The following is a 12,698-nucleotide window of genomic DNA, read 5'->3' as shown; positions in this document are numbered from 1 at the left end:
ATAGGAAAGTCAATAGAAAAAACGCAGCAAAACGAAACAGATTTGTAAAACGAATTAAATTTTAAATTATGCCTAAAATACAACAATGAAATACAAAACCATAATTGAGTAGTAGTACATACCTCTAAAGGTTAGAAGTTTCAGCAAGATGATGTCGCAAGGAAGAGGGGAGCGAATTCAAGAAGATACAGGAATGATTTTTTTGAATGAAGAAGGAGGAGCAAATGTCTGGAAGTGGCTGAAATGAAGAAGAAGCAAAGGTTTATAAGGTCACGTGCCAGTCACGTGCCAGTCAATGGTTATCTTAAACGGTCAAACGGTAAAAACCGTTATAAGGTAGTGTTTTGCAAAAAAATGTATTATATAAGGTAGTTTTTTGCAAAAAATTTTAGATAAAGTAGTTTTTTGTAAAAAGGGGTATAGAATAGGTAGTTTATTATAATTTTTTTTAAGTGACATGTTACTTTTCCCTCACTCCACAAATGAGTCTTTCTCTCTCCTCCCTCACTCCCTGCACCTCCTTCTCCCACGACCAACCAACAGCAGCACTGTCGTGTCCTCACCCTCCACCGCCACCATCTACTGGCCGTGAGCTGCAACCACTAAAAACGCAGCAGCAGCCGTGCTGTGCCACCCCAGCCGCCAGAAACCACCTGTTGTGGCAGCCGTTGTTCTGCCTCCCTCCACCACCACACTAACCACTTTCCTCTTCACCCCTTTCTCTTGTTCACCTAAGTAAGCCATCTCCTCTTCCTAATTGATTTTCTCTTGTTTCATATTGGAAATTGTATCAAGTTTATGAATTTTGTGTTAATTTTGTTTTATTTCTATTAAATCTTATAATGAGTAAAAGTTTAAGTGATGATTTGGAAATATATCTATGAATTAGGATTAAAGTATGAATAGAAATGATAATAGTTGTACTGCTTTTGTGTTTGTGAATGTTTTATAATTTGAATAGATTGGTATAAGTTTTGAAGACGTGATTATATTGTGAATGGTGATAATAGTAGTTATAAATGGTTGAGATTTTTTTTTAATCACAATAAGTGGGTGTTAATTGTCACTTGTATTATAAAAATGATGATGATTATTGTTTATATTATCGAGTATTAATGCTAGTTAATTGTGGTGTGGTTGTAGTTATTAAAGTTGAATTATCATTGTTGAAGTAGAAAGAAACCATCGCTATTATTGTTGCAAATTATTAGAGGAAGTGTTCCGTTTCATACCCCTCTCTCATCATGAGTAATTTTGTATGTTGTAATAAATTATACCACAACTTGAGGTTATCACTAACATCAACATATTCATAAATTATTAGTATTAATGTTGTACAAATGTTATTAGTTATGACATGACATGGTGAAGTGGTTTCATAATTCGAGTCTCATAGGTTTGAAGAAATGGTTATAAAGTACACTTTATTGTTGTGAAAGCTTATTTGATCGTTGGTTTAGTGAATGTGAAATCTTATTTGATTATTGAGTTAATGTCATAACTTATGAACTAGTATAGATTGAGTATGTAAATTGGTTTAGTATGTATTAGAATAAGTGGAAGTTACTTTGAATGGGTAGATGATAGCTTATTCTAGCATTTAGATGCTCTTAAGTGGAGACAAATAGGCTTATTAGTTCTACTCCAAACTTGTATAGGTTTTCAGTTCATAAAAGGAAGGTAGAACCTTAGTTGAGTGATTATTGTGATTTTTGTCGTGCAGTAATGCTTACAGGTACGCATACGCAGTAAATAACTTTTATATTCATTGTTTCAAAGTACTATCAATATTTTGTGATTATACACATGTTATTAGAATTATTGATGCCAGAAAGTAAACTATACTATCGAAAAGTTCTGTTAGCGGTATAGGCAAGTAGAATGGAAGTACTATGAGTAGTAGGGATGCTAGTGAGGCTTGAAATTACTATCTAGTCCATGCCTTTAAAGTTCCCATAAAGATCTCCAAAATAGGTCGAAGAGGGGTCTTCGGTGGGATCATCTATGGTGGTAGGCTGGTGGTCTCCGAGATCCTACAGGGAACACCGTCACCCCCCGGGTGGTCCCGAGGGGGGTGCCTCCAATGCCAAAGTCAGTATAAGAGTAGAGCATAAATGTGTTTAGTTTAGGGAGAGAACATGTGTATTTGATTTTGGCCAATGTGGTCAAAAATCACTTACTTACAAATGACCCCAAGAGGGTATATATATAAGAGTGCATGAGAGAGGCATCCCCTAACTCTAGTGGAAAATTTGGAAAAAATAAGACAATTGAACAACTTTTTTCCCAAAATAAGCTCCGTCAAAACTTAATTCCCAGAATAAGCGTCCATATATCCAAACCACTGGTTTGGTATAAGTCGCTGTTAATAACAACGAAAGAAGAAAAATAAAATAAATAAAAGGCTAAAGTCGCTGTTAGTAACAGCGACTGAAGGGGTTGACTGGTTAACTCCTTAAGTCGCTGTTAGTAACAGCGACTCATGTGTAATAATTTTTTTTTTGGGTACGAATTATACTAGCCATTGTTACTTAGAAAAATAGCCGTACGAACTTGAAAATAGCCGTTGTAATGATGTTCTATAAATAACTCCATCATTTCCCTACTTCATTATATCCAATCTACATCAATCTTGTTCTATTGAATCAATTTTTAAAGGTAACATAAGGTATTATGTTAGTCTTACTCTCAATTTATAAATGTTAATATTATTTTTGAAAGTTTACTTACGGTACTATATTTTATGTGTTTCGTAAATGTCAAAGGAGCATTGTATTGAAGAGCTTTGTGATTGTGGTTATGAAGTTGAGATTAATACAGATTGGAGCGACTTCGATCCAAGGCGTGATATTGTTGCTTGCCCTTTCTACTTGGTTGAAGGATTAGGATGCACATACTTTAGATGGATTGCTCCGGAGGGTACCAAATGGCAGAGAGACTTAATAATACGGCTTGAAAAGGAAAAACAAGAGCTTAAAGATGAGGTATTTAATCTAAAGAGACAAATAGATGATATGGCACATAGGAAGGAAGAGACTGAAAGGATTATGAGAAAATTTAAGAAGCAATCTTAGTTAGCGAAGGTAGTTTAACTTAACGAATGTACTATGTAATTTGATATGGATTCGTTGAACATGAATGATATTATGTTGAATTTTCGAGAGCATTTTCCCTATTTGAATATGATTGTCTCTTTGTTTTTGATTAAATTCATACTGTATTTTTGGCGGAATGAGTCATCGCCGAAATGTATGAGTACTTAGCATTATTTCATTCATAATAAACATGTGATACTACGATTAAAATATGTAATCTACATATATGTTACAATTTATACACAAAAAACCATTGTTACAAATATTGAGTATGTACAAAAGTTCAAAACATACAAACAGTATTCTAATGCTAATCCTCCTCCTGTACGGCTGTACCCTGTCTAATTGTGACGGTTTACGACGCCTCCTACGATAGTAAGAGGCCGTCGCATGGCGCTCGGGTAGGGGAGGTGATTGATACGGTCATGATGTGGCACCCTGTGAAGACCCGACACCGTAGTCTGGGCACGTTAATTCAACCTCCTCAAGATGAACGTCGGCATGATGAGGAGATGACCCATACTCGTACATAGTGGTGTGGGGCGCAGTCACTTCCGGAATGAAGTGTTGAAATTGCGTCCCTCGGAGTATGCCTTGGGCAATATCCCGTACGGGCTCCTCTTGGGAGGAGCTGATGACTGAAGCAATGCCCTGTGCCTGCAGTAAGACGTAAGTGTTAATGAAATGTATAACGTGTAAGTTCTATGGATAATAATCAACGTTGAAGAATACTTACAAAGTGTGTCATCGTCGGTGCTGCGGGAGCGTATTGGGCTGCCCCCATGATACCTCGTGGTGTCATCCATCGACGAGTGATGGAGAGGAACCACGACATGTAATCTGCCGAAGTAGGTGTGCCTACAGCCTCGATCGGCGCACCTTGGGCTAGCAGCTCTAGCCTGTGCTCCCAACGAGCAACATGGCACCAGTTGATCTCCAGCTAGTTCTTGAGCTCCCGACCCTTGCGAGAGTTATGGAGCTCCGCCTCTGTGTCACATGGCGGTGTGATGCCCTGTACCATCCCAAATTGGCGCAGTACGCGCTCAGAGAGATGCACTTCGAGTATGTCGAAGCAGATCAGAGGTACAGATGCTCTCCACGCCCCTGACAATATGCCCGAGTGCTGAGGCAATGCAGCGTATGCCTCAGCGGGGTAAGGGTCCCAGCAAAACTAAACGTGAAATTCGATTAATAATTTACGCAATGTGATAGTTACAAAACAAGTTGTAGTGAAGTTCTTACCTGGTCAGCGCGGAGTAGATCGAGTTGATCGCGGTAAAAACCCACGCCGAATCCTGTGTGGGTCCTTGTTCGTCTTTCAAAGGACCACCGGATCCGTACAACACATGTGGGGGTGGAAGAATTGGTGGCGCAAAAGCACCACGTCTCACACTCCTCATCGGTTGACCAATGAGAATGTGCTCCCACGCCCAAAGCTATGAATTATAATTATAAGTAAGTAAATGAAACACAAAAACATTTAATAAAATAAACAAAGTCGTAACATGTAAAGTTAATATTACCTGCAGAATAATCAGGGCCCCAGCGATCTCTTTCATGTTCTTCCGTGAAGCTTCACAAAGTCTCCTGTACAGATACGCCAGGGCTGCCGAACCCCAGCTGTACCCGAAGATGACTTCCCATGGCGCATCAAGCAACGTCAAGTACAATAGTTGTACCCGGTTGCCAGTCTTGTCGGAGAACAAGACAGCGCCAATCAGATAATGGTGGTGTCATCAACACCTTCAGGGAGGTGCGAGAAGTTCTGCGCAAGCCATGTTACGCGCAGGCTACTCCCTTTGGTTACCTCTGCCAGAGGTCGGACTCCGAATAATCTATAGACTTTGTCTTGCCAACTTTTTAGTTGGCGTCCATCGGTGCACACGGTATGTCCCTCGATGGGAAGCTGTGTAAGCACAGCTACGTCAAGTAAGGTGACGGTAGCCTCACCTAGAGGTAGGTGGAAAGTGTGGGTTTCCTGGCGCCACCGCTCGACTAAAGCCGTGACTAGCGCCCGATCGACTCTCTCGTATGCAATAAGGTGGAAGTCATACAACCTCGCGAGCTGAAGGTACGGGAAGATCCGTGCGTCAATTGCCTACGGAGCAGAATTGGGATGTCGGGTGTACATGGTCTCCGTGTCGGACACCTAAACGTTATTTATTGTAAAAATACTTAAGTAGTCAAATTGTTTACTTATGTTATTTATTTGTTTGATAATCTTTATGTTTATATGCTCATATACAAATACTATTTACTTTGATGTGCAAGTTCTAGTGTTGTGACCGTCACTACCACATCGTCGACAAGCATTGCGTCTTCGCGATCCTTCGTCCATTTCATTCGTGATCCTTCTGGACTTAGGTCTTCCTAGCCCACGAATGCGATCTGGATCGTGTATCACCTCAACACCCGTGTAATGAGGCCATGACCTCTTATCAATCAACGATAAGAATATGGATTCATATGTGTTGACATAGCTCTGGGTCGTGTAGCAGGAGTGCACAAAACGCTCATACGATAAATGTCGTTTAATACATACGGAAAGAACATGAGAACAAGGTAAGTAATATATGGAGGGTTTGTTACAAGTGCATTTCATCTCTCTCATATCCACACTTTGTATATTACCACCTTTGGCGAATCCTCTATTACTACGTCCAGTCTTAACTTGAAAAAGGCCTCGTCTGTAGTCAAATGCGACGATATGATGGTAGTTTGCCTTCTCGATGTTACGGGTGATAATTCTAGTGGCGTGTGAAGTGTACTTATATCCCCCAATTAGCCATGCGTTTGCATTCTCGCGTCTTTTAACAAAGTAATCATTAACACAATAGAAGGTGAACTCCACAAGAGTAGTTATGGGCAATAAACGTACACCCTTCATCACGTTATTGAACACTTCCGCTAAGTTGGTATTAGTAACACCATACCTATACCCTCCATCATGACATATTGACCATTTTGCACATATCACCAACTTGATCAATCCAAAAAAGAGGCTCTTGATTAGCAACACCAATGGCCTTCAATCCCTCGATGACCTTATTTGGTTGTCTTTGCTCTGCAGTCCTTCCATACATCTTCTTCAACTTCACATTACCCATTTGACGGTTGAAGTTACTTAACAAATGCCGCAAGCAAAACCTATGATAGGCGTTCGGAGGTTGCCATTCCGGCTCCTCCATGGTTGCTAGAATGCCCGCATGTCTATCGAAAATAACGCATAACCCTGGACTATGCATCACATGCTTACGAACACAGGCCATAAACGAAGACCACGCGGTTATGCATTCTTTTTCGACCAAAGCAAAGGCAAGCGAGAAGATTCCTTGTTCCCATCTTGGACAATCGCAGTCAACAACGTATGGCGATACTTACCATACAAATGTGTTCCGTCAATGACAATAAGGGGTTTGCAATACTTGAATCCCTCAATACTAGGTTTGAAAGCCCAAAACACGCGTTGGAAAGTTCTAATACTAGGACGGACATACACACCGACATCATTATCTTCCTTAAAGAATAACTCAACTTCGGTCCCGGGGTTTGAAACTTGCAGTGCCTTCAAGAAGCGTGGAAGAAGAGGATAAGAATCTTCCCATGTACCATAGATGGAGAGAAGGGCTTGCTGTTTAGCACGCCATGCCCGCTTATACGTCACTTCGACACCAAATTGATCTTTTACCATTTGACGCATGATAGAGACCTTAATTGATGGGTCTTGAGCAACACAACTTCTAATAAGATTGTTAATCACGGAAGATGTCAAATGAATGTGCCCAGCTGACACATTTTCAGTACTTAATACACAACCCCCATGCTTCCCTTTATACGTAACAATCTCCCATGATGGTGAATAGGAACTCTTCTTAGCCCTAAGCCTCCAACCACAGCCTCTCTTACACTTCAAGGTGAGCACGGTTTGATTTGAAGTTTCAGTTCGGTACTCAACGTTCCTACGAATATGATACAATCTAACAACGTCCAACAAGGCATCCTTGTTATCGAACATCATACCCTTTTGAAACTCTCTTTCATCGGTGTAGGTTGTATCACGATCCCAAGACCTCCAAGAGTTGTCCTCAATGTGTTCATCTAAAGGGGGAACCATTGCATAGGGTGAAGGAGCAATGATTATTGGAATGTTGCTTAAGCTCATGTCATTAGCTAGAGCCTCCTCGTCAACACCCACATCGTCCTCAGAAGGGGCTTCTATGAATTCATTACTCTCGCTATTAACATCACCCCACGGCTCATTTGTATCTTCTAAGTTAAAAGTATCATCATTTGTGACTTGAAATTGAAGTTGATTTGGTTCATTAGAAGGAGAAGAGGAAGATGGTATAAGGGGATTTTGGGTATCTTGGGTAGGGAAGGGCGTATGAGAAGGAGCTGAAGAAGTTATATTAATGAATGCATTTGTTTCCACAACATTGATATCTTTATTCCCTAGGGGTACCTCTTCTACATATAACTCTAAAGAAGGAGTAGGGGTAGACCTTGAATACTCCCACATTGCATCTATAGCTTCCTCATCCTCAACCAGAAAAGCTAACAAATCTCCACTCATATTGTACTTAAAACTTAAATTAACAGTACTTCTTGTAGTGTCAATGCCAATCTTAGAGCATATAAAATGTTTAAATTCCTTCAAATCCATGTATGAGTTGCATGCAAACAGTTTACGTCTTCCCCCAACATACTTAACATTGTTACTAGTTAATCGAATTGAACCATTCCAAAAGCATACAACAGTCACACGAAATGAATCCATTACTACAACAATTCATACAAAATCAACATCACCATCACGTTCATAAATATATTACCACTATACATGACATACATTTTTAAATCAACAACTAATTCATGAACAAACAACCTCATTATGAAGATCACTATATATGACATACATTTTCAAATCAACAACAGATAAAAAACTTTATAATAAAAACGTACCTCAATAAGTTGTAGATCAACAAGAAGTAGTAAATTGGAAGTTTATGAACCTACATTTATGTGAAAGTTGGTTAAAAGTTTGTAAACCCTAATTTTTCGAAAATGGAAAAAATACCAAAAAAACGTACCTTAGGGCAATGTAGGAAAATGACAGAACTAATTAGTGGTACAAACTTGGAATTTGATGAGTTTAGTTAAAGGTTTGAATGTGATTTTAATGGAGGAAAGAAGAAGAGAAATCATAAGTGTGGCAAAGGAAAAAGAAAATGCGTGAACTGAAATGAGGAAGAAGGAAACTGGAAAAAAATATAAGGCTTCAGTCGCTGTTAGTAACAGCGACTGATCCTTTTTTTTTTTTTTTGTTTTTTCGCTGTTACTAACAGCGACTTAAACCAAACCTAGGTTTGGATGTACGGACGCTTATTTTGGGAATAAAGTTTTCACAGAGCTTATTTTTAGAATAAAGTTGTTAAATTATCTTATTTTTTTCAAATTTTCACTCTAGTGGGCTATTATGTTTGGGCCTGACTCTTAATAATAAAACATATAAAATAGGAGGCCTATTTTATGTACTAACACTGATAATCTTGATTTTCATCAGCTTGATGTTACGAATTCAGCTACTATTGCTTCTCTTGCTCATTTTATCAATGCTAAAATATGGCAAGCTTGAGATTTTGGTACTTTTTTGCCATTCCTTTTTTTACCATTTTCAGGGATTTAACCTTTTGATGAGTAAAAATCTTCAATAGATTTGGTTCACGGTATTTGAATGGTTTTATTCTAATAATATCAAGTACTTCCTCTGTTCATATTTACTTGCACCATTTGCCTTTTCACACTCCCCAATGTATGAATTGAATCGTTAATATCTGTAATTATACACATCGAAAAATTATAAAACTCAAAATTAATAAACTTTGAATCGAGACGATTTAAACGAGATCTCATATGACATTGTTTTAACTTATAGATTACCGAAAAAATAAAAGTCAATTTACTTAATAAATAGTACCAAAGTCAACTATGTTGCAAGTTAAAAAAAAGGAAGGAAATATTTATCAATGATTATGATGTACTTGATTATTGTAATTTGTACATGAAAGGCTCTAGATTTGTATATATACTAATAGCTAGTAATAATATTACTTTGCTAAAACCTACAAATTTCTTTACTTCTTTTATCCTATTAAAATTGCTACAATTAAATTAAAAAGAAATCTCACGTTAAAAAATTAATTGTAGTTTTAACTGTAGTAATTTAAATGAAACATAAAAGTATTTCAATTTATCAATAGTCAATTTGACTTATTATATCAAAATGTTTCATTGTAAATGAATTATGACTTTAATTAGGATTTTATTTCATCATAACAGCTAGGATTATTAAATTTATATGGATGGCCCTAAATTACATGATATGCAAAAAATTCTCTCATTTGTAGGTGAACAATGCTGGAGTTGTCGGAGTTATTTGTGACTTTAATGATTTAACTTCAGTAGTCCTTGGCCAGGTATGAGTAATTTACGCTGTTTCGATCTATATATGTTATGAGTATGTGAGATTATCATTCGGGTGATCAGATTAATTTCTATTCAGATGTTTCAGGTTCGTTTAAAATTCATATTAAATTTTATATTATTTTAAATTTATTTCGAAGTGGATAAGTCGGATTAACTTCAGATCACCGGATTTGTTTTGAACACCTTTTAGTACATCCAATTGAATTATGAAGTAGTTCAAATAATTTTCCTCCTAATTTTTTCTTAACTCTTGTGATACTATTAAGTCTGACATTTTAAAGATCCTAAACAAAAAATAAAACTTAAGCTCTTTTAACTAAAATATCAATTATTTTAGACTCTAAACAATCCTATATTCTTGGGTCCAATGTATAAACATTATTATTAATATTTTTAATTAACCACCAAAATACTACTCCCTCCGTTCCTTTTTGATCTTCCACATTACTATAACGGGTAGTTTCAAAAGTTTTTCCACTTTAGAATACTTTCTATTTTCAGAAAGTTTTTATCTCACTTTTACCCCTTAAAATCCCCCTTTTCTTTTAATGTACCCATTTTCTTTTATTTATAATTATTTTCTCTCTCATACTTCCAATACAATCATTACTTCACACTACTATTTAATTAAAATAATACCCACTATAACCTCATACTTCCAATACAATTATTACTTCCCACTATTATATAATTAAAATTATACCCACTACCACCAAAGATTCTCTTTTTCTTAATCTTTGTGAAATACCCAAATAGGAAGAACAAATAGGAACGGAGGGAGTAATATTCAATCAAAATTAAAATTTGTCAAATGCTCTCTTTTAAAATTTTAGGAGATAAAATAAAGGAGGGTAAGGGATGGTGATGAATGGAAATAAAGGGAAAGATTAAAGAGTGAGAGTGCACTTTTTTTTTAGAAAAAAAGGAAAAAATAATATGTGTTTTTACGTAAATTGTTCCACTTTAGGAGATCTTGTATTCTTAATAAAATTTATTTATATTTTTTCCAACATTATTCCCATCCGAATGACTCCCTTTCATTATCCAAATAATAAATTTATCGTTCTTCCAAATCTCTTCCCTCCTTTTTTATTGTTTCTCACCATCCAAACACATTATAAAAATTCTCACAGGACACACCGACACATCATCTTCTTCCGTTATTCCTATACTTAAGCATTCAGTCAGTCACGCTACCCAGGATTCCAGTAATTACTAGTCTGCTATATGCCTATATATGTCTCCTTCCTTGGTTCCTCTCTTCCTCCTAAAATAAAAACAAATTATGACAATAAAACGATTAACCAAATTCCCTAACTTACCCATAAGGATTCCAGTAGATTTTATTCGCCCTCGCGACCTCATACTGGATGGTGTCATTTACGGGAGGTAGTAAAATTGGTCCGTATAGAGTATGAATCCAAGTCCATGATTCATGGGCACTAGTAGTGAATGAAATAACAAGGTCGATAATGTCGGAGTTAATACATGCGAAAATCCTTAACATAACCCTGCTATCATATTGTTTTCATTGTGGAGTTATGGTTGTTCGGGGAATGACAGTGATATGATTGAGCATCCCCCATCGCCAAGTTCAATTTCCATTTCATTACACCATATGGTGTAATTTTTTCCGTTGAATTTTTAAGATACTTTTGGTTTTTTTTATTGATTTTTGGGTTAATATCGATTTTTAGGTTTCTTGTTGGAAAAGGAGGATACTTTGCCCACTTCTGCCAATAAAAACATCATGTTTTTCATCTGATTTTTTTAATGGTTTGATTTGATTGGTTTTGTTTTGATTTGTTTTTTATTTGGATCGATTTGGTCAATTATGATCAATGATAAAAGTCCGATAGAGTTTTTCGCCAAGAAAACCTTACGACATTGATACCACATAAAAAAATCATAATGTGAAAATAAGGCTGATTTGAGTTTTGAACACTTGGTTATTATTAATTAATAGTGAGAGGTAACACCTCTATTTATACAAGAAACTAGGGATAAAATAAGACAATAAAATATTAATCAAAATCTAAATAATAAGAAACAAAATAACTTTAATGTCTTAAATATTAAAAAAAGATCTTTAATATCCTAAAATATAATATTCTGAAATAATATATCTTTAATTTATTCTACTTGTTTTCCTACAAATGCAGTCAGGGGCACGGAACAATTTTGCTGGGAAAACGCAACAGACTTATGAACGCGCAGAAGAATGCTTGAAAACAAATTACTATGGTGTAAAAAACACCATTGAAGCTTTACTTTCTCTCCTTCAATCATAAGATTCACCCAGAATGATCAATATTTCTTCTCGTGTAGGGAAGCTCAATGTAAGTTCATGCAAATATAGATGTTTTTGATAAATTTGAATTGGGGTTGTATACAGCAAGATTCGCATAGGAGAAGAGTTGACTACACAAAAATCAGATTTGAATTATTTGGATTACATGTGGGTTATTTTTCTAAGACTCTCCTCACATATAAACTCATTTATTAATTGAGTGGGAATCTATTTTTTTTTCGAACCCGCGCATTGTTTTTTATGGAAGTCCGAGATTTTTTTATTTCCAGTTGATCGAAAATCATTGGTTTGATATCATAATTAAATTTGTTAACGAGCTTGTACACAACAAAAACCCACATAAAAGGAGATAGTTGGCTACACATAAACTCGATAAAGTTCCATTCTAAAACCAATTGGTAATAGAAGAAGTTAGTTATCAAGCTTATAATTAGTCAACTCCTCTCTTATTGTTCCATGTGGGATCACATGTTAGAAAGGTTTTAGATCACGAGACTAATTTTTTTTTTTTTTTTTTTTAATCTTTAGAATATCAAAAATGAAAGAATCAGAGGAATTCTAGGTGATGTAGAGAACCTTACGGAAAAGAGTGGAAGACATTTTAAATGAGCTACTGAATAATTTCAAGGATGGTTCAGTGACTAAAAACGATTGGCCTTCCTTTCTTACTGCTTATACAAATATCTAAAGCAGCTTAAAATGCATATACAAGAATGTTCGCAAACAAATACACATCAATAACCATAAATTGCCTTTGTCATAACAATATACAAATAATCTCTTCTTATTCACATATCCTCTTTTAA

General features: G+C 36.1%; 1 pseudogene; it reads left to right on the top strand.

Moving 5' to 3' along the window:
• Window positions 1–8,274: 8,274 nt before the first annotated feature.
• On the top strand, window positions 8,275–12,698 carry LOC130810759 ((+)-neomenthol dehydrogenase-like; annotated as a pseudogene).

This window comes from Amaranthus tricolor, chromosome 4 (genome assembly GCF_026212465.1).
Source record: "Amaranthus tricolor cultivar Red isolate AtriRed21 chromosome 4, ASM2621246v1, whole genome shotgun sequence".
In the NCBI taxonomy this organism is placed as follows: Eukaryota; Viridiplantae; Streptophyta; class Magnoliopsida; order Caryophyllales; family Amaranthaceae; genus Amaranthus; species Amaranthus tricolor.
The sequence above is the reverse complement of the archived record's forward strand: the minus strand, read 5'-3'. Positions and strand labels throughout refer to the sequence as shown.